This window comes from Triturus cristatus, chromosome 1_2, assembly GCF_964204655.1.
Source record: "Triturus cristatus chromosome 1_2, aTriCri1.1, whole genome shotgun sequence".
In the NCBI taxonomy this organism is placed as follows: domain Eukaryota; kingdom Metazoa; phylum Chordata; class Amphibia; order Caudata; family Salamandridae; genus Triturus; species Triturus cristatus.
The window spans coordinates 463,916,461-463,942,176 of record NC_140580.1 but is presented as its reverse complement, the minus strand read 5'-3'; positions in this window follow the sequence as shown (position 1 = coordinate 463,942,176).

Sequence of the window (25,716 nt, the reverse complement as noted above, 5' to 3'; positions counted from 1 at the left end):
ATCCCAAAGGTCGGGGATCTGATCAGAGAAAAGATCAAGGACAAAAAATAATTTGGGCCATTATACACAAAGCCTGGTCCTGGCTGTCGGAGGAACAAGAACAGTACTTCTGCAGCCTCTTGCTTGCAAAAAAGAAAAGAGCTTTGTCTCCATTGATCTGATCAAACCACACTATGTGGCTGATACTGCCGGCTCCTGGGTAGCTGACGCTCTCCTCTCACTATTATAAAGAAAGTACAGACAGAAAGACTCATAACATTCGGGGAGTCACCAACTCTTAATGATGGAATTTCCAACAATGAAATGGAACTCATTTCTCTGGAAACAGAACTTCAAGAAAGAGATAAAAGACAAATATCAATTCGGCAAAACACTGACGTCTCCATCAATATGCCTTGACAAGAGACACCTGCCGGTTCAACACAACCTATGGAGCTACCAAAGATTGATCGAACTGCATCTGGCTGCTTCATCAATTTTCATACCTTCGTCTCTTGATCCCAGCAAACCTGAGACAATGCCAGCTCCAGTTTCCCGTAAGCAACGAATGCGCAAATTTCATATTTTTCTGAAAAAGACTTACTCATTCTCACCTTGGCTCCAGCTCTGGATAATATCTGCAATATTATTGTTTCTGTTCTGTATTGGCCTGGTAACTGTCTTTTGCTTACTTGCGAATGGAAAATATCTCCCAGAACGCTGTGTAGTATCTAATGTGAACTTGGTCCTGAAACTTCATACATCATATCATCGTGAACAAAGAGACTTGTTTTCTGTGAACATTACAGCAGTTCCAATTCCTTATGGTATAGTTTAGGACAAAGTTGATTATGATGTATATGGCCCTACTGAACTTTTGAAGATTCCACATTTATTTAAAATTTCTCCAAATTATATTATTACCTCCAGTACATTTTCTGACGATTGAGATTTTGAAACTGTAAATAATATGTTATTTGATTTAAAAAAATCTGCTGCATTTTCAAGCAGTGAGATATTAGAAGACACATGTCACTTTGATAGTATGTACCATCATTACGATCAACCCTTCTTTATTGTGCCCAACCTATAACCTTTGATGTACACTCAAGCCCACTTATTCTTCCTTAATTCTAACTCCAGCATTCATCAGTGTCTGAGAAGTTTCACTTTGAAAGGGTAATAACATGTTGGCATCCCTATTCACTAGTGTGTGATTGTTTTTGTTTTATATCTGAGGGTTTCTACAATGCAGAGTTTATAACATCTCAAATGGTAACACAAGTTATGACTATTCAGTTCTTAAACAATAAAAAAGAGCTACAAAGTTGATATCAATTCTGAAGGAATAGAAATGTTATGACTTTCACAAAGTTTTTTTAGCATCTTTTTTAGCATCTTACTCTGGTTTTTCACCCCGCTTCTGCTTCTTTCCAGCATATTTCTTTGGTTTTTCACCCTGCTACTGCCTCTTTGTTTGCATCTTTCTCCGTTTTCTCCCTGTTTCAGGTCTAAGAGTAAGGTAGGGGGTATAGTTCCTTTCTCGACCCTGTAATGTATTTGGTCTGCAGTAAGAGATTCTTTGAATGGTACAATCAAAACCCACACTAGGAATACAGAAAAACATTAGTGCTGATAAAACAATGTTGGTGAAAATGGTACTATGACAACTACATACAAATTAAATGACAGGGACATGAGTGGCATTGATGATTTCTTAGCCCATGATAGTAACAAAGCAGAGGAGCTTATAACGGAGTAAGTGGGAAATGAGAAAAGCAAGGCTGTGTTCTTGATTTTTCAAATGATCAACAAACAAGTTTCTACCACAAGTTTATAGGAAAGAAAAATTAACACTTATGCAACTAGTGTAGCGGGTCCAGACTTCAATCCAAATTCCAATTCTCCAGCAGACTCATCCATTCTGGGCAAAAGTAGTAATGATGAAAACACCCCAAGTGAAATAGCCTCCCCCGAAGTTCACTAGAGTAAAAGAGTCACAAACGTAGACAACACTGCTGTAGAGGTAGAGTAAAACAACAGGCACTATAGCAAAGAAATGCAACGAAAAATACTTGTCCTGAAGCAAGAGAGACACATACTATCTGTGGATTAACCCCAGATGCCATCCTCCATAGTCAAGAATGTCCCTTATGCCTGGAAATTAGATACCCAGATCAAGCTATCTGTGCAAACAAATCCCTGTCCTTACAACTTGTGGATATACTTGCGGATTACGAACCTAACCCTTTCCTAAACTGCTCTAAAATCCTTATGAGTTTAAACACCATTCCTGTACTAGCGAAAATCACTTCAAGTGATGTTACATTGGTGTCTCTCCTGTATGAACAAGAACAGACACCAAGCTGTCTAAGTATGAAGGTTCACTTCCACTGAAGGATAGTGGTTGACCAAGTGTTAAAGTTAACCCAATTGTTAAGACACACAAGTATGACCTATACAAGATGCAACAAAAAAAGAATAGGCAACAAAATCATGGAGTCGATTCTAATCCTCCAAGGAGTCAAGGGAATATCAAGGATGGAGATTCAATTGGCCGAAGTGCTCATTTATGTGTATCAAACATGCGAAGTGGGGAGAATGAGAACAAATTACAATAACAAAAGAAAATTCTGAGAGACAGATATTGACTGTGGCTTCAAGTAAGGAACACAAAGGCATAAAAGAATATAATTGGAACTGGTTTGCAATTAATATTAACACTGAGGGCCCAGTATTTAAAAAATATAAGGCAGAATGCACAAACATTAGGAATACTGCTTTCCTAAATTAGATTCTCTCTGAATTGCAATTAGGAAATCAGTATTCCTAATGTATGGAACTCATTGAGTTTCATTTAGGTATTCCTTGTGGGTAGAAAATGGACCTACCTCACAAATATTAATGAGGTAGTTCGCAGTTTGTGACCTATTAGGAATCATAGGCATCACAGGGATGGTGGTCTGCTGACCTCAGCAGACCACCATGTCTGTGACAGTTTTTTAGTAATCAATCATTTTTTTTAAATGCAGCCCGTTTCCTTAAAGGAAAATGGGATACGTTTAGATAAAAAAAAGCAAACCTTGATTTACTTAAGGCCACTGTCTGCTCTTAATAATATAATTTTTGTAACTTTTAAAGGGAAAGGGGTCCCTTGGAGACCCCTTCACCTTTGCAAATGGGTTACCACTAGTTTTAAAATGGTGGTAAAGTATTATTGATTTGCAAACAGAATTCAGTCGCAAAACAGTAATACATACCTATTCGATATTTGGAAGGGACACCCTAAAACGCCCATTCCAAATATCGAATCAGGAATGCAAAATGTGATTCCAGTTACCAAATGGCAATTTGCATTTTGTTCATTTGAAAAAGCATCTGGCCATTTACGACCAGAAAAATTAAAATTCTGGCCCCTAATTTTTTATCCAACCAACCAATCAGGATCCCACCTTTTTGTAGGCATTCATTTGGAAAATGTCACTATTCAAGCTAGCCTGGCTGATGAGGGGTGGTACCCCGAAACCAGTCCCAGGATGCTTGTCTCCAATCCAGGGAAGACCTGGCTTGGCAGTTCGGACTGGACTGTTCCCATGAGACACAGGGTCAAGACTGATTTGCATATGGCTGGGTCCAAACTGGAGTGGCGAAGTGAGCTAAAGAATGATGACAGATCCAACCCAGATCTGTGACTGGAGGTGAGTGTCTGAAAAGTTTCAGCACACCGTCCATCATCTCCTTGTGTTTGAAATGTCACTATTCACCTTCAATGCATCATTTTGAAACGCCTGTAATGTGATACAATATGTTGAAAAGTGTCTTTTTATACATCAATGAACTTTACACACTGAATATAGTTAACTGTAAAATCACAATCTTTTGTTTTACTATCACAATACTTTGTCAAGGAGGTTTAGGCTTAAAATTTCTCCGAAGGGAACCATTGATTTTTCTTCTCCATTCATCCGCCCAGGTTCCAAATGTTTTATGGTTGCCCCTTAATAGTTTGTTCAAGGTACACCTATGGCACATAAAGTTAAATGTCAATTATGGACTACAGCCCCTAGCATGAGTATGAACAGGCAAACATGACACTGGGCTTGTCACAGAATCCTGGCAGCTGCAGTATCAAAACTGCAACCCAGCCTGTAAAAAAAATCCCTCTTTGACAGGGGAAAACCTTCCTTCTACATATTAGTAAGTCATTCCTGTATTGGCTTTATTAGTATGGTATTTAAAAGTAGGATATCTAGAAATTTAAACGTAATACTTCCATACAGTGACCATGATCAAAATGCTAATTTCACTGTATTAAGTCTGGGTGTTCCATAGACTAACACAGGGATGCACAGTTACAATTAATAAGGCAATCTGTATTAAGAAAGCTCCTAGAAATGTCATTCTTGGACTCTTTGTAATATTTATTAAATGCCCAATTCACTTAAGTAAGGTTTTTAAAAGAAATTAAGGAACATCTACTTTTAGAAATGTATATTTTCTTTGCCTAAAGCATCTAGAGGCTATTTTGCATTAGCCTCTAGCTGCTGCCTTCTAAGTGTTCAAGCCCTGAATGAGGCGTGAAAATTACTCCTGGAGCAGAGACAAAGGCATATGTGTGGGGAACAGTTTCTGTTCCTCTAGCAGTATGACTATTTGGGCAGTGCCCAGGAACTTAATTAAATTTAAAGAGGCTTCTCTTGTCTCAGGTCGAAATCAGGTGACATAGGATCTGCATATGGGGAGGGACGGGTTTCACCATATTGGGCAGAGAGGGGCACTGAGAGATTGAATGCATTGGAGCAAATCTGTGGGAGGGATTACCACTGTAATTTTCTCTATTGATTAGGGAGGGGCCAGAAGTCAACCCCACCCACAAGCTAGTACCAAACATAAACGTGGCATCTCCTGACACTCTACTTAGAACACTTTGGAATAACAGAAGAAGGACTGCATCTGGTGTTTAATAACTATGAGAAGACCTAAAGGGATGTATTTGCTTCCCATTTTTGCTGCCACCATGAAGATCATCCACTCAGGGTCCCAATTGGAACCCTGCCCCCACCATGCCTACTTCCGAGGACTGAAAGCCATTAGTGTCATGCTCACATCCCATTTTGAATACCTCCATCTCTTCTGCGACCTTCTCTGATGCTTGGAAACACACAACTGTCTTCCCATTGCTGAAAAAATCATCTGTGGACCATTGAATGCTCACCAAATGCAGACCGATCTCCCTGCTACCATCCCTAGCCAAGGACTATCAGAAAATCAATGCCTCAATGACCACCAACTCCTTGACACCGCTTAGTCGGGTTTCGGACCACACCACAATATGGAAACTTCCCTAATCACTGCCATGGATGACAAATGCATGACTCTGGACAGAGAAGATATTGTAGCCCTCATCTTCCTGTGCCTTTCTGCAGCATTTGACAGTCTCCCACCACATCCTCATCCTATGTATATATGACATCAGAATCGAAGGACACGCACTCTGAAAGATATGCTCCTTCCTGACTGGAAGAACACAGTCAATCTGTCTGACACTGTACACTTTGGGTTCATGCAACTTCAACTGCAGAGTTCCGCAGGTTTTTGGCAAGCCTGACACACTTCAATGCACAAATGATCTCTCATCATCAGATCTTATAACATTAATGCCCTCTCTTACGCTATGAGCCACAACTCATTGTCTCCCTCACAAACAAGACGCCCAGTACCTGGATCAAGTTCAATGACTGCATGACTGAAATCACCCACTAGATGAAGACCAATTGTTTAAAGCTGAACACTGACAAGACCAAAATCACAAGTTTCGCACCGTTTCGAACTGACACATTTGCCTTGGACGCCAACAGATTCGGAGGCTCCACAGTGTTGACAGCGGCTGAACAACGAAGTAGCACCTTCACTGTAAGGGGTCCGATGGCTACGCTGGACCCAACTGCGAAGCTTGTTGACAACGCAATGTCTTCATCGAAGAGGTTCTATGACAACTCTGGATCTGAATGAGAGGCTCATTAATAATGCAGTGCTTTCATCGTACATGGGACTAGACGACGACGCTGGACCTGACTTCATGACTCTGAACAAATGCAGATGCTCCTCGACGTAGACACACCATCCAGAAAGGTACTGTTTTCAGCGGGTACTGTGTGGCTTCTGTTTCCAATCTGTGCTCCATCGTGGTCGGATTTACTTTTCAGATTTGACCCGGTCCAATGGGACCTCAAGTAACCCCTAAGCACTTTTGGCTTTAAAGCACTTACTTCAAGATACGTTTTAAAAATTCATAACTCCGGTTCTACTTATTGGACGTTGGTTGTTTTGGTCTTGTTTTATTCATTACATTGAGCTCTATTGTTCCAAAATCGTTTGGAATATTTTTGGGTGATATTTTTACTGTGTTACTGTAATTTAAGTGTTTCAAAAATACTTTTCACATTGCTGTTTAAGTTAAGCATGACTGCTCTGTGCCAAGCTACCATAGAGTAAGCACATGTTAATTTAGGAGTGTATCTGACCTATCTGACAAGAGCAGTTGTCCCTACTTGAACAGGGCCCATACCTCTGCCAACTAAATACCCTATTTCGAACACTTACTTACCCGCACAAGCGAGTGAAGTGCTATACAACCTCAAAATTGGATGAGACGACCAGGCCCATGCAACAGGGGTGTTGCGTGGAGAGGACGTTGTTCCTGCTTAGTGAAAAGTATGCTGCCTACACAGCACGTGCTCTCAGTGGGGACAGAAATTAGCACAAAGTACGATGTGGCTATATTCCAGAAGCCACCACCTTCATTTGACACAGTGATGAAACTAAATATCGCTGCCAGGTGGACTGTATGGATTGTAAACATTCAAAAACTTTATAGATGCGCTAGAAGAAGAAGACAATAAGAAAATCATTAAATATTTTTAAAATCCTTGTGGGTGATTGAGTGAAAGAAGTGCTAAAGAGAGTCTCACAAACTGATGCCACGTCTTACAGAAAGATCAAATAAGTGTTGGAAGCTAAGTTTAATCCAATGCCGAATGTTGATTATGAAAGGTACACTTTCAACCAAGCACACCAATAGGTTGGTGAACCAATGGATGACTTTGTTGAGAAACTTGACACACTTAAGTTCTGTGACTTCAATGATGAAGAAGCCATGCACCTCAGAGTCATTGATCATTGTCTTTCAGATTACTTCAGGAAATGCATGTTAAGGGAGACACTTGGGCATATTTACAAGCCCCTTGTGCTTCCTTACTTTTTTTGACGCAACGGTGGCGCAAACTATTCGGCCCATTTACAACGTGACACATCTAGGGAGATGCGTCATGTTGTAAAGCCCTGCGTCACATTAAACCTGCTCCAGGTATAATGTATGCAGGGTGGGTGCTCTCATGTAAAAAGCCATGTAGAACTGATGCAGTGAAATTTACAACATTTCACTGCATCACTCTACGCCTTCACAGCATCAAAATCCCTACACCTGCTCAGACCAGGCGTAAGGAATGACACAGGGATTTTTGTATGGGACTCACCTATCTGTTGTGGCAAATTGCTGGAGTTGCATCACTTCCATGAGCAACTCCAGCAATGAGTCACCTTTGTGCCAACGGATGTGTCAGTATTTCTGACGCATATGTTAATCCTTGGGCCATGGAGCACTGTATTGTAAATACAGCGCATCCATGATGGAGCAAGGACATTTGGTGCTGGCGCAAGAAAACTGACGCATCTATGCAGATGCATCAGTTCCTTGTAAATCTGCCCGACTCAGTTTAGAGAAAACACTTATGGCTGCAGGGGCAGAAGAAAGAGCAGATCAACAAGCTGCTGATATGCAATACGAAATAGTGCATAATGAATCAACGTTAATCGTAAAAAGCAAGGAAAAGCACAAAACAGATGCACATAAGTCTACGTCTCCAAAGAAGAAAACGTAATGCTACCGCTGTGGGTTTTCATTTCCCCATGCAGGTAAATGTCCAGCCATAGGACATATATGAAGAGGCTGTTGGAAAGAAAACCACTTAATAACATTAGGCAAAGCAAAAGAGAATCCAAGTGTGTCACAACTAGAAGAGAAAATGGACGCCAGAAGGTTCCAGAAGAATTTTCCCACGGCCACAAGGCCAAAAGGCAACATCAGTTACAACAAGTAGAAACCAAGCAAACTTGATCATCGTTAAGTTCGGTATATTAAGGCTCTTCAACATCATTATCAAGTGCCAGTGAAGAAGAATTATGTGTGCTGATAATATATACCAAGAAACAACATGCATATGTAGGTTTAGCTGCTTGCAAAGAAGATCAAAAGTCAAAAGAGAAGCACTAAACAGATCGACAAAATTCATTTGGACACTGTTTCAAAATCAGTGGCGGTCGCTCTCTTAGGGTGTTGTCTAACTGCCTGCCTCTGAGGTGCCACGTCCCATTAAGCTTGTCCAGTGTGCTCCCAGCATGCTCTCCATTGTGCCGGGCGGGTGTCTTGAAGAAGGGAGTAGCCAATCCAGTAATAGACTACTTGGTCCTTATCAAATATACTGCACATGTCAAGTTGGACAGGTGTCTTGTTCTGGCCATTCTGACATGCACACTTACAGGCTATCGAACTCACTCCATATTAGGGAGCCTGGGGAATACAAGCACAGCCTCCCATTCACTCATGGAGTGTTAGATTGACCTGTCTGCTCCAATCCTGTTGCTGCTGTCACGCTGTTTACCTTCATAAACAGTATGAGAGTGTTGCCTGAATTGGTTCTTCAGTTCACCTCACCCCTCCTCTCTCTCGCCCTCACTTTTCTCCTCTCACCATGTCTGCCCCATCCCCCTGGTTGCTGTGACAGGCCCTCGCCACAAAACTGGCAGCACTTGCTCCTCGTTTTCTCCCCAGTCTCTGGACCTTCATGTCCCGGCCCAGGCCACAGATTCTCATACAGGCCCTGGGGGCTACACGGAGGGAAAACCCACCCATTGCCACCTCCTTCTGTGGACGACCACAATGACAGACTGCCCTAAAGGCACAGACTGGTGCACCTGAAAGCCACAGGTAGGGCTTGGGCAAGGACAGTTTTGCAGATTAAATTGGGTACTCTAATTGTTATCCAAAAGCATGGTATGGAGAGGCAACACAAATCAACTCAACATTGCCAAGCCATGCCTTCCCTGGACCGGAAACAAGCTTCCTAGGACCGGTTTATGGCATTTCAGTCGTCTTCAGCCAGGCTTGCTTGAATCCAGTGGCAAAGTGAGCAAGGGACTCACGTCTGAGCATACCCTGCCAACTTATGGCGAACAAAGCGGCACAAAAGAGGGTGGTGATGGACGGCGCATCAGAACCAATCAAACACTCACACTAAGTCAACAGATCTGGCTTTGATCCATCACCGTTCTTTAGCCCACTCTGCCACCCTAGTTCAGACATGGACATATGCAAATCAGTCTGACTGGGTGTGAGTGTTTGATTGGTTCTGATGCTCCGTCCATCACCACCCCCTTTTGTACCGCTTTGTTTGCCATAAGTTGGCAGGGTACGCTCAGACGTGAGTCCCTTGCTCACTTTGCCACTGGATTCAAGCAAGCCTGGCTGAAGATGGCTGAAATGCCAGAAACCGGTCCTAGGAAGCTTGTTTCTGGTCCAGGGAAGGCATGGCTTGGCAGTTCGGGCTGGACTGTTCCCATGAGGCACAGGGTCAGACTGATTTGCATATGGCCATGTCTGAACTGGGGTGGCAGAGTGGGCTAAAGAACGGTGATGGATCAAACCCAGATCTGTTGACTGGGTGTGAGTGTTTGATTGGTTCTGATGCTCCGTACATCACCACCCCCTTTTGTACCGCTTTATTCGCCATAAGTTGGCAGGGTATGCTCAGACGTGAGTCCCTTGCTCACTTTGCCACTGGATTCAAGCAAGCCTGGCTGAAGACGGCTGAAATGCCAGAAACAGGTCCTAGGAAGCTTGTTTCCGGTGCAGGAAAGGCATGGCTTGGCAGTTCGGGCTGGACTGTTCCCATGAGGCACAGGGTCAGACTGATTTGCTTATGGCCATGTCTGAACTGGGGTGGCAGAATGGGCTAAAGAACGGTGATGGATCAAACCCAGATCTGTTGACTGGGTGTGAATGTTTGATTGGTTCTGATGCTCCGTCCATCACCACCCCCTTTTGTACCGCTATGTTTAATAAAGATCGGGACATTGTTATGTTTCAGGAGACCTGGGCCACTGAAGAGTTACACATTAATGGGTTCCACTGCTATAATATTGTAGCCCACAGTTCCAAATTTGTCCGCCCCTTGGGGGGGGTCTATTCATCGGGATTAATATCGCCGCCGGGAGCACCATCAAGGTTCTATCCACTAATAGGCGTAAATTCCAAGTTTTATTGTACAAAAGGAGAGTCTCATTTTTATTTGATTCATTTTTATAACAATGATTTTAACTCTATTCCCAATGGGAATTTAATTAAGCTCTTTGACTTCATCTCCCACCTTGATTTCCAGCAAGAATCAGCAAAAATTACTGGAATCCTTCTGGGGGGTGATTTCAATGCGAAATTAACAGATAGACCATATAGCTCAGGGTCTCATAATTCCAGCTCTTCCTGCCGTAGGGGCGTTGAGCTGACTACATTTTTGAGCGTGCACATTCTCACCAATGCGGGCGCAATACACGTAAATAATCACCCTGTGCCAACTTTTTGAGGAAGGGGTATTCTTCTACCATAGACTTCTTCTTTATATCCCCCTACTTGCTGATCAATTAATGGAAGTTGAAGTTATTGCCAAGAGTGAATGGGACCACAACCCCATTAGATTAGGGCTGAGCTTAGCCCCACGGCCCATGTTCACTTCTGAATGTGGGGCCAGGAATCTAACAACCTCCACTGACAACTTGAGATTAGTATGGAGGGGCATAGATAATAACGATCTGTTTCAGACAGTGGTAAAGGATAACATGCATCTTATAAATTCATGTTTATCAGACCATGACCCACTCCCTGAAGCTGTCCACGACTTTAGTAAACTTTGATCAGCTATAAAAACTCTCTTGTCAAAACCCACTTCCTGTTTGAAACATGACCCCAGATGGTTCGATCACGAGTGCTTTGAGGCAAATAAACATCTGCGCAGAGCCCTATCATCTGACCCAAGATGTAATCTTGAAGTGAGATTGGGCAGGCTGAGGTATGAAACTGCAATCTCCAAGCGGAAAGGGGAAATCTTAAAAAAACTATGGGAGGCTCTAGTGATAGTGGCTAACATCAAAAGGGGTGATTAATTTTGGTCAGCTGTGAGGGATTTGCACTCTATGGGGCTGCTTCTCGCCCCTATTAGCTGCACTATTGCGACTGAGTCATGGGAAAACCCCTTCAGAGAAATTTATGCTGCACCCTCACAAAAGGCAGATCACTTTCAGGCAATTAACCAGAATACAGATGACCCTATGCGAGGTGGAAGAAGCAATCCAGCAGAGTGTGGGAAGTAAAGCCCCTGGACCACATGGTCTATCCATTGACCTTATTAAATATAAGCCAGGATTTTGGGCGCCTCTACTTTTAAATGTTTTTAACAATCTAATGTACGCTCCGTTATCCAGCTCCTGGTCCACAAGCATTATTGTTCCTATTTTTAAAAAGGGGGATCATTCTCAACCTAACTGTTATAGGCCTATCTCCCTAATTGACAACACTTTAAAAAATGTAGGTAGAGTCTTATACAACAAGATTTTAGAGTGGTCTGAGGAAAATGGAATTTTAGACCCATGTCAACTGGGCTTTTGAAGCAGGGCGGGGACCAACGAACAATGCCTCAATCTTAATCTAATTATGGGCAAATACACCATTGCACGGGACTCTCCAATCTACCTGGCCTTTATGAATCTGACCTCTGTTTTTGACCTTGTTAACAGGTCAAAGCTTTGGTCTATCCTCCTGACCTATGGATTGGATGAGCCCCTGGTGTATTTTTTGGCACACCTTCATAAAGACCTTAAAGCACGGGTGAGGATTGGAAGCGGGGGTGAGGTCACCGAAGCCATTGATTTAGGTAGGGGGGTCAGACAGGGATGCGTTCTGGCCCCCCTCCTTTTTATTATCTACATTAATGGACTGAATAAAACATTAAAACATTAACTCAAAACGTCCCAATAATCAATGGAAAACCACTCCCCGTACTACTCTATGCGGATGATGTGGTCCTTATGGGCCACACTCCGAATTCCTAACGCACCCTAGTGCAGGGTTTTGCCAACCATATGGATAGTCTGGACCTACGCACTAATTTTAAAAAGTCTTTCATAATGTCGTGTGACCCAAAGAAACGTCAACTTAGTTCCATATCTGTGGGTACCCAGAAGCTGATGAGCACTTGCACTTTTCCTTATCTTGGGGTGGTCTTTGCTGCGAACGGCTCCTGGGCTGAGCACATGGCTCACTCCAGGAGCAAGTTCTCAAAGGCCTCCAACTCGATCCTTAGTCTGCCATGCCCAAAGAGAACAGGAGCCATTTTAGTCATTTTAAAAATCTTTCAGTCCCAATGCGTGCCAACAGCCACATATGGGGCCGAGGTTTGGGCTTTGCCAAGAGTACCTGCTTCCAACAGGAAAAGAACAGATTTTGCAGGAAGTTGTTAGGCTCCCCAATCTCTACACCCCAATATACCTGCCATAGGGAACTTAACTTAAATTTTATTGAAAATGTTATTTGGTCCCCCCTGCCCTTTTCTGGTTATCTATCGATTTGGAAAAACCCGGCCGCATCCCCAACGAGAGAGATTATCAGTGATTGTATAAGATGTGCAAAAGGGAAGGATATACCATGGTTTTCAGGGGTGCATCAGAGCCTATGCAGCGTCAACAAGGGAAGAATTTTTTCAGATCCTAGCACAGCAATGACTACAAATAAAAATGAGCTTAGGAGCGCGCTCTATTCGCTATACAGAGCAGAAAGGATTGAAGAGGAATCCAAAAAATTCCTTGTCCATACCTACATGGCCATTGAACACTCTGTAAACCTGCTGGCTAATTACATTATCCTGCCTATGAGCCATTGGGAGAGGGGCCTCTTGTTTCGCCTAAAGGCAGGCACGATCAAATGTGTATTATGTTTTCCTCTTGGCCACCACTCCGACCTTGATCGCTTACCTTGTCCGTGTGATAGTCAGAGCGGGCAATCTATTTTACATTTTTTGCTTTTTTGAAAATATTATTTTAAGCAGATTAAGTGGCACTAAACTCTGTATTTTTAAAATCATATGCCGACAGTTTGGAAAACGCCTATTTGAGACTACGTACCCTGGATGATGAAGAGCTGGTCTTCCACACAGGCACTTTTTTGAGAATTGCAGTTCGTTCACGCCAAATGATGTCTAATTCCTAAGCTCCTACATTATTTATTAATGAACTTTTACGAATTTAAAGATTATTGTATATTGTATGCTGCTAATAATTTTCTTATGATTCTCTATTTGTATATTTTTAACCTGCTTGCTGTTGTGTCTTTGTGCTTTTATGGATAAGATGTTATCCGAATAAAGTGTTTTCGAACCTTGAACCTTGAATAAATCAAGGTTACGTTTTGTAGGAAATAGGTTCAAAAATATGATCACACAATTTTATTTCTTATGTTAAAAACGAACTCATTTTTAGGCAAATTCTTTACACTAAAGAGAGTGGCTGAATACTGCATTACAACAGCTTAGGATGAGCTGATTTGACTGTATTTGTTCCTCGGTCATAGCCCTAGAAAATTATCTCAGACTTGCCACTGTAGTGTCTGCGCACTCAGTTTTAAACTGCCATGTCAACCTGGCAAGTGCACCCACTTGCCGGGCTCCAACCTTCCCTTTTCATACATGTAAGGCACCCCTCAGGTAGGCCAAAGGTACCCCCATGGGCAGGGTGCAGTCTATGTGAAAGGTAGGTAATGTACTGGTGTGTGTGTGACATGTCCTGATAGTGCTTTTTTCACTTTGGAAATGCAACCTGTCCCATAGGCTAACATGAGAGTTGTTTTTGTTCTTAAAGGTATAACTTTCCATTGGGACAAGATAGAGAAATTAAGTTTGGGCTCTCTGATCTCAGAAGTTAATAACACATCTTTCAGTGAAGATGGTTTTTAAATTGTGTGTTTGAACATTCCACTTTTAGAAAGTAGGCATTTTCTTGTTTAACCATTCTGTGTGCCTCTGCTGTTTTGAGTATTGACTGTCTGGTTTTAGAGTGAAATGAGCTTGAGATCTGCATTCAGTATAGACAGTCACACTAGGGGTTGAGGTGTGTCCTGCCTTTCCTGGGTGACACATAGCTGGGCTAAATAGACCTTGGTTGCATTTAGAGTGGTGGGAGGAGTTTCAATTGCACCTGAATAGGCTGTGTCTCATTTACACAATGCTGTCTCCAGCCCCTGTGGTCATGCAGCACAAGAGAGGACAGAAGGGGTTTGGACTGGGCTCAGAGACTGCTTTCCACAAAGAGAACAAAGAGAAAATGGGGTATAAGTATTGGACCTTAAACCCCAAAGAAGTAAATCACTTCTGCAATCAAAAGGAACCTCTGTCAAGGGGAAGAGCTGGAGAACTGTAAGGAGGAGTGCTGCCCGTTTGCTTTGGATGATTTGCTGGGTTGGCCTGCAGTTGCTGTTCTGCCAAAGAGAGGACAAAGACTAAAACTTTGCTGTGACCCTGCCTGAGGAAGAATTTCCAAGGGTCTGTGTGTGCTGGCCTCCTGTTCTGAACTCTCAGGGACACAAAGACTTCACCTGTAACCCACTGACCAGTACCTGAACTTCTCAGTGGACTCCTGCATTAAAAAAAAAAGTGCCAATTCCAGTATCTGTGCCCTAGGAATTGTGTGGCTGGTGTTGCAAAGCAAGAAAAACAACTCAGATGCCGTCAGTGATGCCGTGGCCTGCACCGAGGTCAGGGGGCACCGCTTGTGAAGTGCACGATGCACAGCCCTGCCTGCACCACAATTCCAATGCTTGCCGACACCTGCAGTTATCGGCCTTCCAGACACACGCGCTTGCACCAACACTGTCACCACCAGCGCCTGCATCCCATTATCGCAGAGCCGATAACCGACAAAGGTGACTTCACAAAATCTTCGTTGCATCGACTCACCAAAACCGATGCCTCATCCCTGACACCGACTAACTTCCTGTCATAGATACAATGCCTCGACTCCTCACAAACTCGATGCCTCATCTGACCCGTGGCAGAAAGGAACTTTGTATCCAAGGTACTGTTGAATGGGGATCCGTGTGACTGTTTTTAAAGTGAAATCTTGATACATGTATGTTGGATTTTTGCCGTTTTGGTCTTGTTTGGTTTAGATAAAGATACTTTATTTTTCTAAATTGGTTACAGTGGGTTTGTGTACAAATACTTTACACACCACTTTTGGGATAAGCCTGTATGCTCATGCCAAGCTACCAAGGGGGTGAGCAGGGGTTATCTAAAGTGTGTAATCACCTCATCCTGACTAGAAGCAAGGGTCCCCACTTGGACAAAGATGCATAATTCTGCTAGCTAGAGAGCCCCCCTTTTAGCAGCTCAAGATCTAAAAATGTAATATGATGCCTATCAAATTACAATGACAGTCCCACATTTTGTGCATAACTATTCGGGAAGCTATGGTGATCCTTGAGTTCATCAACAGAACCATTCCATATAAGAAAGATATTGTCCATATATCGATACAAAATGAGAACCTTCTGATATCCTGGGTGAAGATAAAGACATGCTTGTCCTCAAATACATTATTACGATACAATCTTGGAAAAAAGATGTTGACCCTTCGCTGATGATGTTGAATTCCAAAAATTCAAAAATTTACAGGTTGAGCTATCTGTCACTGTTAGAAGTGGGATTTCTGGTTGGGTAAGGTTTGCGCCAAAGCCAGGGAGAAACCACAATTCAAGACAGGCCAATGGAGTTACACGCTGAAGATAACCCCTGCTCACCCCCTTGGTAGCTTGGCATGAGCAGTCAGGCTTATTCCAGAGGCAATATGTAAAGCGTTTGCTCAACACACACATACACATCAGCAACAAACTGGGCACACCACAAAAGAAACTCCACACAAGGATATAAAAAAAATAGCCTTTGTATTATCATAAACACATTAGAAACCTAATCACACATTTACACGGTGCCAACTGGCACGGGCAATATTCACAGGGGATTATATACAGGACCAGGCCAATCGGGCCACGGTCAGAACCATCAGAACAGGTAAGTAAATGCAAAACACAACCAGTAACTACTGGTACCATAATGACCTAAGCATTATCACATTAGCATTAGACACTATCCTAAAATATCATAGCATGACATCAGGCATAACCACATTAGCGTTAGACACCCTCCTAAGCATAAACACATTGGGCATTAGGCCTCACCAGCATGAACACATTATACAATAACCTCATGAGCATAAACATCATTAGAGGCATAAATCAGGGTGCATAAATCACATCACGTAAATCACATTATGCCATAGGCATCACCTTAGGGCCTTGCGCCCTACCACATAAAACTGACCCCCAGGCCAACTGACCTTCTCTAGGGCTCCAATGCCCTATGTCCAGAAATGTCAGGGATTGGCTGTAAATGCAGCAACATCCAAGGGCGCACAATGCACAGGGGCAGGGCAGGAGTGTACCTCACTCCTTTCTCAGCAACTGAATCAAAATGCCCCCGCAAAGAAAAGAATGGCACTGGCACTCACTGTGCTTCCGGGGTCCCCACTGGGACTCTACACAAATGTGCCCAAACATTCCAGCTGCCTGCGCGTTCACAGGGCAGCTGTGGGAATGCACAAGCTGGCCTGGCACCACTGGGCCATTCCAGCCCCCACTGGGCTCTCTGAACAAACCTGCCCCCATCGTTGCAGTTGCCCGCTACAGCAGCGCAACTGAGTAAATACAGATGAAATGGAGGCACATACCCCACTGGCCCGCGGGACCCCCACTGGGGCCCTGAAACTATTGTGCCCATCGTTGGTGCAGCCCACAACGGCGGGACCACTCAGGCACAAACACTGTGCACATATTGAGTCCCCACTCACTGGGACTCACTGGTGCCGCTCTTCTCCTTGGCTCATCTGTGGATCTTCTCCAGCCTCCTGGGGCAGGGGAGAGGCACCGACAATGCGCCTTGGCAGTCCCCCCTGTCCCGGGGCTTCGCCTGGTTATCGAAGTGCACATCGGACCCACGCCGAATTCTAGCTGGGAGCCTTCGAGGCTCCGGTCTTCATCCAGCACACGCGGGGCTCTCCTCATCATAGCCCCGCCTACCGCCTGGCAGCAACTCTTCCTGTGTTCTGGTGGTCTCTCCACCGGATTGGCCGCATGCCATCCTCCACCAGCAGGCCCCGCCCTCAGTCAGGCAGCTTGCCTGGCTTCCGGGCCTCGGTGGTGAATCACTTTCCGATCTTGGCGACAATACTGGGTAGGCTCCCATTTGGAATAAGGACCATTGCGGGGCGGGCACCCGCTTATACCATTACAGCGCGGGGTGGGCACCCGCTGTTTAGATGCGCCACGAGCGGGGTGGGCACCTGTCAATAAAGCATAAATGCAGGGTGGGCACCCACCATGCTTTAGCACCAAAATGCGGGGTGGGCACCCGCTTGAAAGCACAAAACGCGGGTAGGCTCTTGCTAACTTCTAAAAGTGGCATTTCTAAAATAGTTATAATAAATCGGCGCACACCATTGCATAGCATTTATTATCACTATTCCAAACATACCAAACTTGACCACGCTGCGCCTCTCATATTAGGAATTACCACTGAAACACTTATCAGGGAATCCCCATTGCATTCCTATGAGAGGGCCGCCCCACATTCGTGTGAAACCAAAATGGCTGTTTGTCACTACCAGGACATGTCACACACTTAAGGTACATGTCCTATTTTTACCTACAATGCACCCTGCCCATAGGGCTAGCTAGGGCACACCTTAGGGGTGTCTGACATGTAGTAAAAGGGGGGTCACAGACATGGCACACACTTTAAGTGCCAAGTCACAGCGGCAGTAACACTGCGCACACAGGCCCTGAAATGGCAGAAGCCTAAGACATGTTTGAAAGGCTACTTTGGTGGGTGGCGCAATCAGCGCTGCAAGCCCACCAGTAGCATTTCATTTACCAGCCCTGGGTATATGAGATACCACTTTACAAGGGGCTGACAGTAAATTAAATAGGCCAAACAGGTGTAGACAAATCTTACCATATTTAACACAGAGAGCGCACGCACTTTACACTGGACAGCAGTGCTAAAGTTCCCAGAGTTCTAAAACCACCAGCACCATGTCAGAAAAAAGGGTAGAAGAAAGGCAAAATGTTTAGGGATGACCCTGCAAAAAGGGCCAAGTCCAACAGTCACCCAAGAAGATATAATATTGAGAGGCTTGAGAATCATCATACCTGTGAGCTTGAGACAGAATGTTATTGAGCTAGCTCATGAAAGATATTGTATCCACGAGGACCCTAAGACACCGAGTGTGGTTCCCTCATCTAGCTGAACCAGTTGAAAAAGAGCTAAAACCGTGTCAACTTTGTAACTGTTTATCCCCCAAAGTGACGAAGTATCCTTTGACAATGTCTGACCTTCCTGCACAGGCTTGGGAAAGAAAAGCAAGACTCTAGGGAATAGACATCACCTTATGGTAGCCATTGATGAATATCAGTGTTTTCCTTTGGTGGAAAACTTATCACCGACAACCCATGACAAAGTCATTGAGTGACTTGATGATATAGTTGCCTCGTGGAGCATCCCCTCTAATCTCAAATCTAATAATGGCCCGCCTTTCAATAGCAAAGAATTCAAGGAGTTTCTTGTCTGATTCAATTTCATGCATCAAAAGAGTACACCTCTCTTACCCCAAGCCCATGGTGTTGTGAAACAATTTATGTGCACCCTCAAGAGGGAAATTCAACTAGCATAGATGGAAAGAATCGGTCTAAACCAAGCCCTGTGTCAGTTCCTTCATGCCCATTAATCGACTCCTCACTCCACTACTGGTGTGAGTCCTGCCATCTTGCTCTTTGGGATAGCCATCAGAACCAAACTACCCCAATGGATGAATGCCGATAATGTTCTTCTCACAGACACTTCGCAAAAGGGCAGGATGAAAACATATGCTGATCAGTGCCAACGCGCCCAGAAAACAGTCTCCGACAAAGGGGACTGGTCAAACAGAAAAGGAAGCGGAAAATGGGCACTCCGTTTGTTGTGGACACTTTGAGAGTTATAATGTGCAAAGGACAAATGGTGACAGCCCATCATCCTGGAAAGTCCATCACACACAACATGTCACACTTTAAACACCTACCTCATTGTTCCTCAGTTCCTGATGTCATGAGTAAGGCAACCTAGCCTTAATGTCCAGATCAAGCACCTCAGCCTATGTCATTGGTGCACAATCAAGGTGCACATCAACTACCTCATACCACCCAATCTGGCAGACAGTGCAAGAGTCTTGATGACTCCTTGAGGAACTATGATGCCAATACTGTCTGTACTTTTTATTTAACAAAGAGCGAGATGTAGTGTTGTGATTTTATGTGCACTAGAACCCTTATGTTTCTGACCGGACTCTAAGCGGGAATTATGTAATTTGCTGGGAGGTGTTAAGGTGTGATTATAAAACGTTATGATGCAATGTGTGCAGTGTGGTTGTATGTCTCTTACAGAGCTCCATTGTGGTGTGTTCACTTGCATGCTCCCTTGCTGGGGGAAATGCTACAGGGAGGAAACCAAAGAGCAAAGGTTTTTCAGAAAGTGAGAAAATGTAAGTGACTCTCATCAGCAGCCAAAAGTGGTCTGGCTATTAATATATATCTTTGAAAAATAATTACATTGATGTAAATTTGCCTGATAGGACTGCATAAAGCTACACTTTATTACTTTTCATTTTGTGTTGCTTCGATGACCCCAGTCATTAGCCAGAAGCTGCTTGCATTATTTCAAATTAGATTTATTCTGAAAAAATGCAATCCTTTCGTAAATAGGTATGCTTGAATTAATTTAAATTAGGTTTTTTCTCAAGCAAATCCTGCCTACCCATAAACATAGACAACAACATCACAACACTAGTGTAAAATACCATAATTTACAATATATAAAACAACAATTATATCACAAGCATGGAAATTATTTACAAAGATTGAAGTCAAAAATCTGTTTGAGTAGATTTTCAAGTATGTACATGCCTATTTATGAGAGGCTTGCACTGCCGGACCCTCAATTTTTGGGACGCCCCTGTTGGTGCAAGCCTCTCAATCATATCTATGAGGCGCCCTGAAGCCACTCTGCGTGGCTTGCATGTCCTATACATATGAGTAAGAGGAAGCAGCGGAAGTCGCGGCCGTGCATCAAGAAGGTGTTCCATGGGCATTGTTTAGGGTTTTCCCACACAACACGCATGGATTTTGACGCAGCCCCAGATTTACTTAATCACGTAACCCTGGAGCAGTGGCAAAACCTTAGAGCAGGTGTAACAAGGAGAAATATTTGTATTTTTACTTGTTTTTTCCCTCTTTCCATGTGTGCTGCACCCTGCAGCACATATAGAAAGTGGAAAACATCACTCTGGATTGTTTTTGTGCAGGAAGGTGTTCCTTCCTGCACAAGAACAATCCTGCCTGCAACAGAGGCGCCCTTGCACCATGGTGCAAGTATGCTGCAAGGGTTCCTACGTTGGCGCTAGGCAGCAATTTGTGAGCCAGCACAGGGGGAAAGGACAGGAATGCACCATTTTTCATACATTTGGTGCATTCCTATCCTTTCACATTGGCGTAAGGCAGCGCAGCACAGCAAGAAGACTTGTGACGCTGCCCTATGCCAGTTCCTCATAAATGAGGCCCATAATTTATTTTGCTCTTTGTTTTGTAAATATCTATAAAGCAGTTAATCTTTGTTCTTCTCTAAGCGCATCTCTACCTTTTTGTTGTAAACATCACATACCACTTGTATGTCCTTATAAATCCTCAGGAACTCAAGTATCCTGGTGCACCATCTAGTACTCAGTTGTTTAAACGGTGAGAGCAGTTATTGTCTTCCGAAGACCTTTGTCTCAAGGATATACTGGCAAACAACTTCCAGGTTTCTTCTTACTTGCCGGTATAGACATCTGCATCTCATACCATACCAAAAAGAGTGAAAGTTGTGTCAGATTCAAATATTCCTTATACATTAGTTCCACTAAGATTCGTGTTCGGTATAGAGGCGGGAAGAGGGACATTATGTGGGCCTGGAAAAAAGTCATGGACTCGTAGATATGTAGTATTCTCATAGGGTTTGTAGTCCGTTATCTACCATGTTAAAAGCAGCAGAAGCAAATAATGTTTTGGGGTGGAAAACGGAATAAATCATCTCCATGTTTAATGAGGGTGCACTGGAAGGGACGTCTCACAGACAAAATATTTTTCCTTTTAAGAAAACAGCAAATTGTTCAAATACATGTTTCTGCATAACTATTCGTGCAGATTTTATACTCAGTGGAATTTTTCATAAGACCATTTGAACACTGGAAATGTACAACCATCACAAATTTCCAAGAATACTGCTGGGACTCTTTGTCAACCTCCAAGGAGCCACACTAAAGGCCTAATTTACAATGAATTGATGTAGGGAAACACTGGAAGTCTCTTTGCTGCTCTGCCCAATGTCAATTTGAAAGGACAGGAATGCCCCTTATTTACAAGCTACGGTGCAATTCTGTCCTTTCAGCCAGTGCCAGTGAACTATTTGGTGCGTAGCGCCCATGCAGGCACCCTTGCAGCATGGTGCAAGGTCATCTGTGTTGCTGGCATATTTGTTTTTGTGTAGGAAGGGACACATTCCTGGACAAAAACTATCTATGGAGGCTTTTTCCTATCTGTGTGTGTTGAAGGATACAGCGCACATAGAAAGAGGAAAAAATTCGAAATTATAACATTTCGCCTCGTTACGCCTGCTCTGGGGAGGATAAGGTTTTGACAATGCCCTAGGTTTACATGATTTTGTAAATCTGGGGCAGCATCATAATCCATGGGAGTTGCGTGGCAACACCCCAAAACGCCCATGGAACACCTCCCTGATGCAGAGTAAGGAAACACAGGGCTTTGCGCTGCCTTGCCTTACTCCATATCTATGGGGCCATGCACAGAAAAGAAGGGTGCTATTGCATCACCTCAGGGAGAAGTTGAGAGGCCTTTGCCACAAGAGCAAAAAGAAAAGTGACGCTCTGGTGGGGCAGGCCTCTTGTAAATAGCCCCTAATATTCCCAACATTGGAGACAATATTAAGGAACAGATTTCTGACAGTAGCCAGCACAGCTTTATAATCAACCCACATTTTAGTTAAACAACTTTTAAGCATGTCATAAATACAATTTCTCTTTTATTTTTTAATATAATGGCACACAAGCACCACTATACAACATTTTTGTGTCTGTCTTGAAATGGCAACTTCACAGGAAGTAGCTGGATGCTTCACAAAACCTTACTTCAGAAAGAAGGTGAACATTGTTGGCTATTGCCACATGCTGGAAAGACCCAATATATAAATCAAGCCTTAGTTGGAAGCAACAAGTAGGCAACGTTAATAAAGAAGCCAACATCACCAATCCCAACGTAAAGAAGATCGACTTCACTTTTGGGTCAGAAAAAAGAAAACAGCGGGCTTATTAACAAGCCCCTTGCACTGCCGGTGCGTCACTTTTAATATGGGAAAAAGTGATGCACTGGTGGCGCTAGGGGCTTGTAAATAAGCCCCAGTATGTGGAAGTACAGTAACAGGTGCAGTGAAAGGGAGGGCAGAGTCATCAAGCAAATCATCCTGTTGTCTAGTGCAACTGATGACTAGAGGCAATGAGGGGGTAGGTGGAGAATGAGCATCTTGGGGAGCCACATAGGGAGGAATGTCAGATGGTCATACCGTAGGTTTATAATTGAATGACTGGGATATGCCTGGTGAGAAGATTTGAGTACAGAAGCCAGCCAAGGGGTTCCTGGATTTCTCTTTCCTCATCCGCGACCTAGAAACATCAGATATATTTTAGCCCTTAAAGGGTGAAGAGTTATTTCACTGGAAATAGGCTTATGCCCATGCGTGATAACGGATGTGTGAGCACCATGGTACGAAGGTGTGGTTGAGGGACTGTGGCCGCCTGGTTTTGGTCCATGAAGGCAGATAATAACCTACCTTCCTAACATACTTCTCACCTTCTCCTTCTCTGCTGGTTGTCTGGCATGTCCACAATTTCCCTTGCAATAACAGAGTCACAGCAGATGTGCAAGCCCAGGCTATGACTTTGAAAGCTGCCACTAAAGTACAATAATTTGAAGTGTCTGCAAACAGCTGGTGAGATTGATGCTAAGGTTTAGGGTCATGTTGAGAGATAAAGGAGCGGACGACTTTGTAAAAGCACTGCTTCCACACCTAGCCTGCACCACCCTAGGTTTCAGCATTGTTCACTCACCAGGAACAGTGTACATTCTTTTGACAATGATTTTCCGAGTTCCCTGAATTGTTTAGTATCAGTTCCCATGCTTGCATTACAACGCACATGCCCTCAAATGTTCTTTAAATTTCTTATAAAGTAGCTTTGTAAAAGTACTACACATTTTTTACAACATACCCTATAATATCTCATTCCAAAGCCAACAACTGGCATCTCAGAGACTTTTTAATATGTCTTCTTCTTAAACTGTCCATATTCTATTTTGACGTTGTGCCATTCAAAATTAAAGTAAAGGTTATTTGAAATCCTGTTGACTCCCAAATCAGCTTTCCTTTGACATTCATTGGACTAAATATATTTTTAGTGGTGTCATACAGCAAGCTGTTTTTCTGCTTTTTGTAAGTAACTAACAAAGATGGTAAAATGATGATGCAAACTTTCAAATTAGAAAATGGACAGCAGAACACAAGGCCAAAGCATACACAGAAGTGAGAGCTGGTGGTTTTGCAGTAAATGTTCATGTATCAGAAACATTTTTTGGTCAAAAGTGTTACTGTGCTCATAATGTTTCTCTTGTAACACATTTGTGACTTTTTCAAGTTTATGTGTAAGTATAACTGTTCCTCCAAGCCTTATGGTCATAAATCAAACATCTTGCTGGAGCAGCAACCAGGAATTAGGGGTGTAGATTTGGTACGAGTAGTGGCAATATGCTAGTGGTTGCAGAGATACCTCTTTCTACGTGCACACCTACTGTTGCAGTTTACACAGATATCAAAAATGTGACGAGACACTCATTTCATGGCACATTTTCCTGACTTGTCAGTCCCAAACGTACACTTCCGACAAACACTGACACAATTAATTATTGCTACTGGCACTTGAAGATGCCCCTCAGTGAAAATCATTGTTCCTGCTGGTCTCCAAATAACCCCTCCCTTGTCTGGTTGGCGTTGCTAATGACCACATTGAAATTATCAATTTTCCATGTAATTCAGTATTGCACCCTCACTACGGACAGAATCATTGAAAGCAATACTGTTTTAGTAGGTTGCACGACAGGCCAGAACTATTTACATTTTTTAACCTCTGGCTACCCTTGTACTCAATTGGTCCTCTGATGGATCTTGTACTGTGCTGAAAGGGACTCGAGATTTAGAGGATGAGCAATTATCAAATGAAGACCAGAAATAAGACAGTTGCTATATTCAGACGTTGCTTCTTAATTTTTGGGAAAATCAAGGCAAAGACTTTCAAATATATCAATCTAATAATTTACCCATGCATAAATAATGAGTCAATCAGCAGAGTTTATTTTAAATCTCAACATGTTAGTATTTAATTTAAGGGTAAAGAACATTTAATAAATGGCATATGATCCTAAATTAAACTAAAAATAGGTTTAATAAAGCAATATCAGACTCTGCGAGATCCAAGGGATTAGGGAAAAATCTTCCTCAGCTGAGGGAGATTTTGGATAACTATAGCATATGGATTAATGGGAAATCAGTTGAGCCTGATACAAACACTTAGGGAAGTTCAGAATGTTCCAAGTGACCAGTTCCAGTTCATTAAAGACAGGAATCTGTCTTAGTCCATCACTGCAACATCAAAGTCAAAGCAGCATGACGCAAATCTTTCAGCCGAAAAAGTTCCACTACACTAGCTTACCAGCTGGCAGCAGATCGTATTATTACATCACAGTTCACGTTAGTCCTCAGATGTCTAGGCCATCAGTCTCAGCTGATCACACCTCATGCTCTCTTTTTGCAGTTCCAGGATCTGAACAATTATACTCTAAAGATTTCCGGGGTAACACCCCTTGAAATCATCATGAATGTCTGACCAATCTGTCCCGTTGGTTGTCTTCGATAGGATGAGGATGATGTAGTAGGTAAAAAGTAACTTAAACAAGAGAGGAGGGACTGGGGCTTTATAAAGGTCTAGCACACGGGCCCCTACAGTGGTGAAAACACAGTGTGCTGTTCCTGGATGAGAAGCTAGGTCTGAGTGGTGGAGGGGTGTGCTCCTTTGGGGAGCATGGGCCCTCACACACTCCTAGAGGTGTCATGCTTCATCATCAGGCAGCTCCTCGTTGGGCCAGTGCTGCAATGCCCAACTGGCCCCTTGGGGGGGCTTTTTGATGCAGATCTTCTCTTTTTAGCCGATGTATGTTGCATTGATAGGTGGTGAAGTGTGAGTAGAATGGTTAAAAGAAAGGTGCATTAAAATAGACTAAAGGGATCCAGACAGGAAGTATAATTTTAATTCAAGGGTTCCTTTTTCAAGGATAAA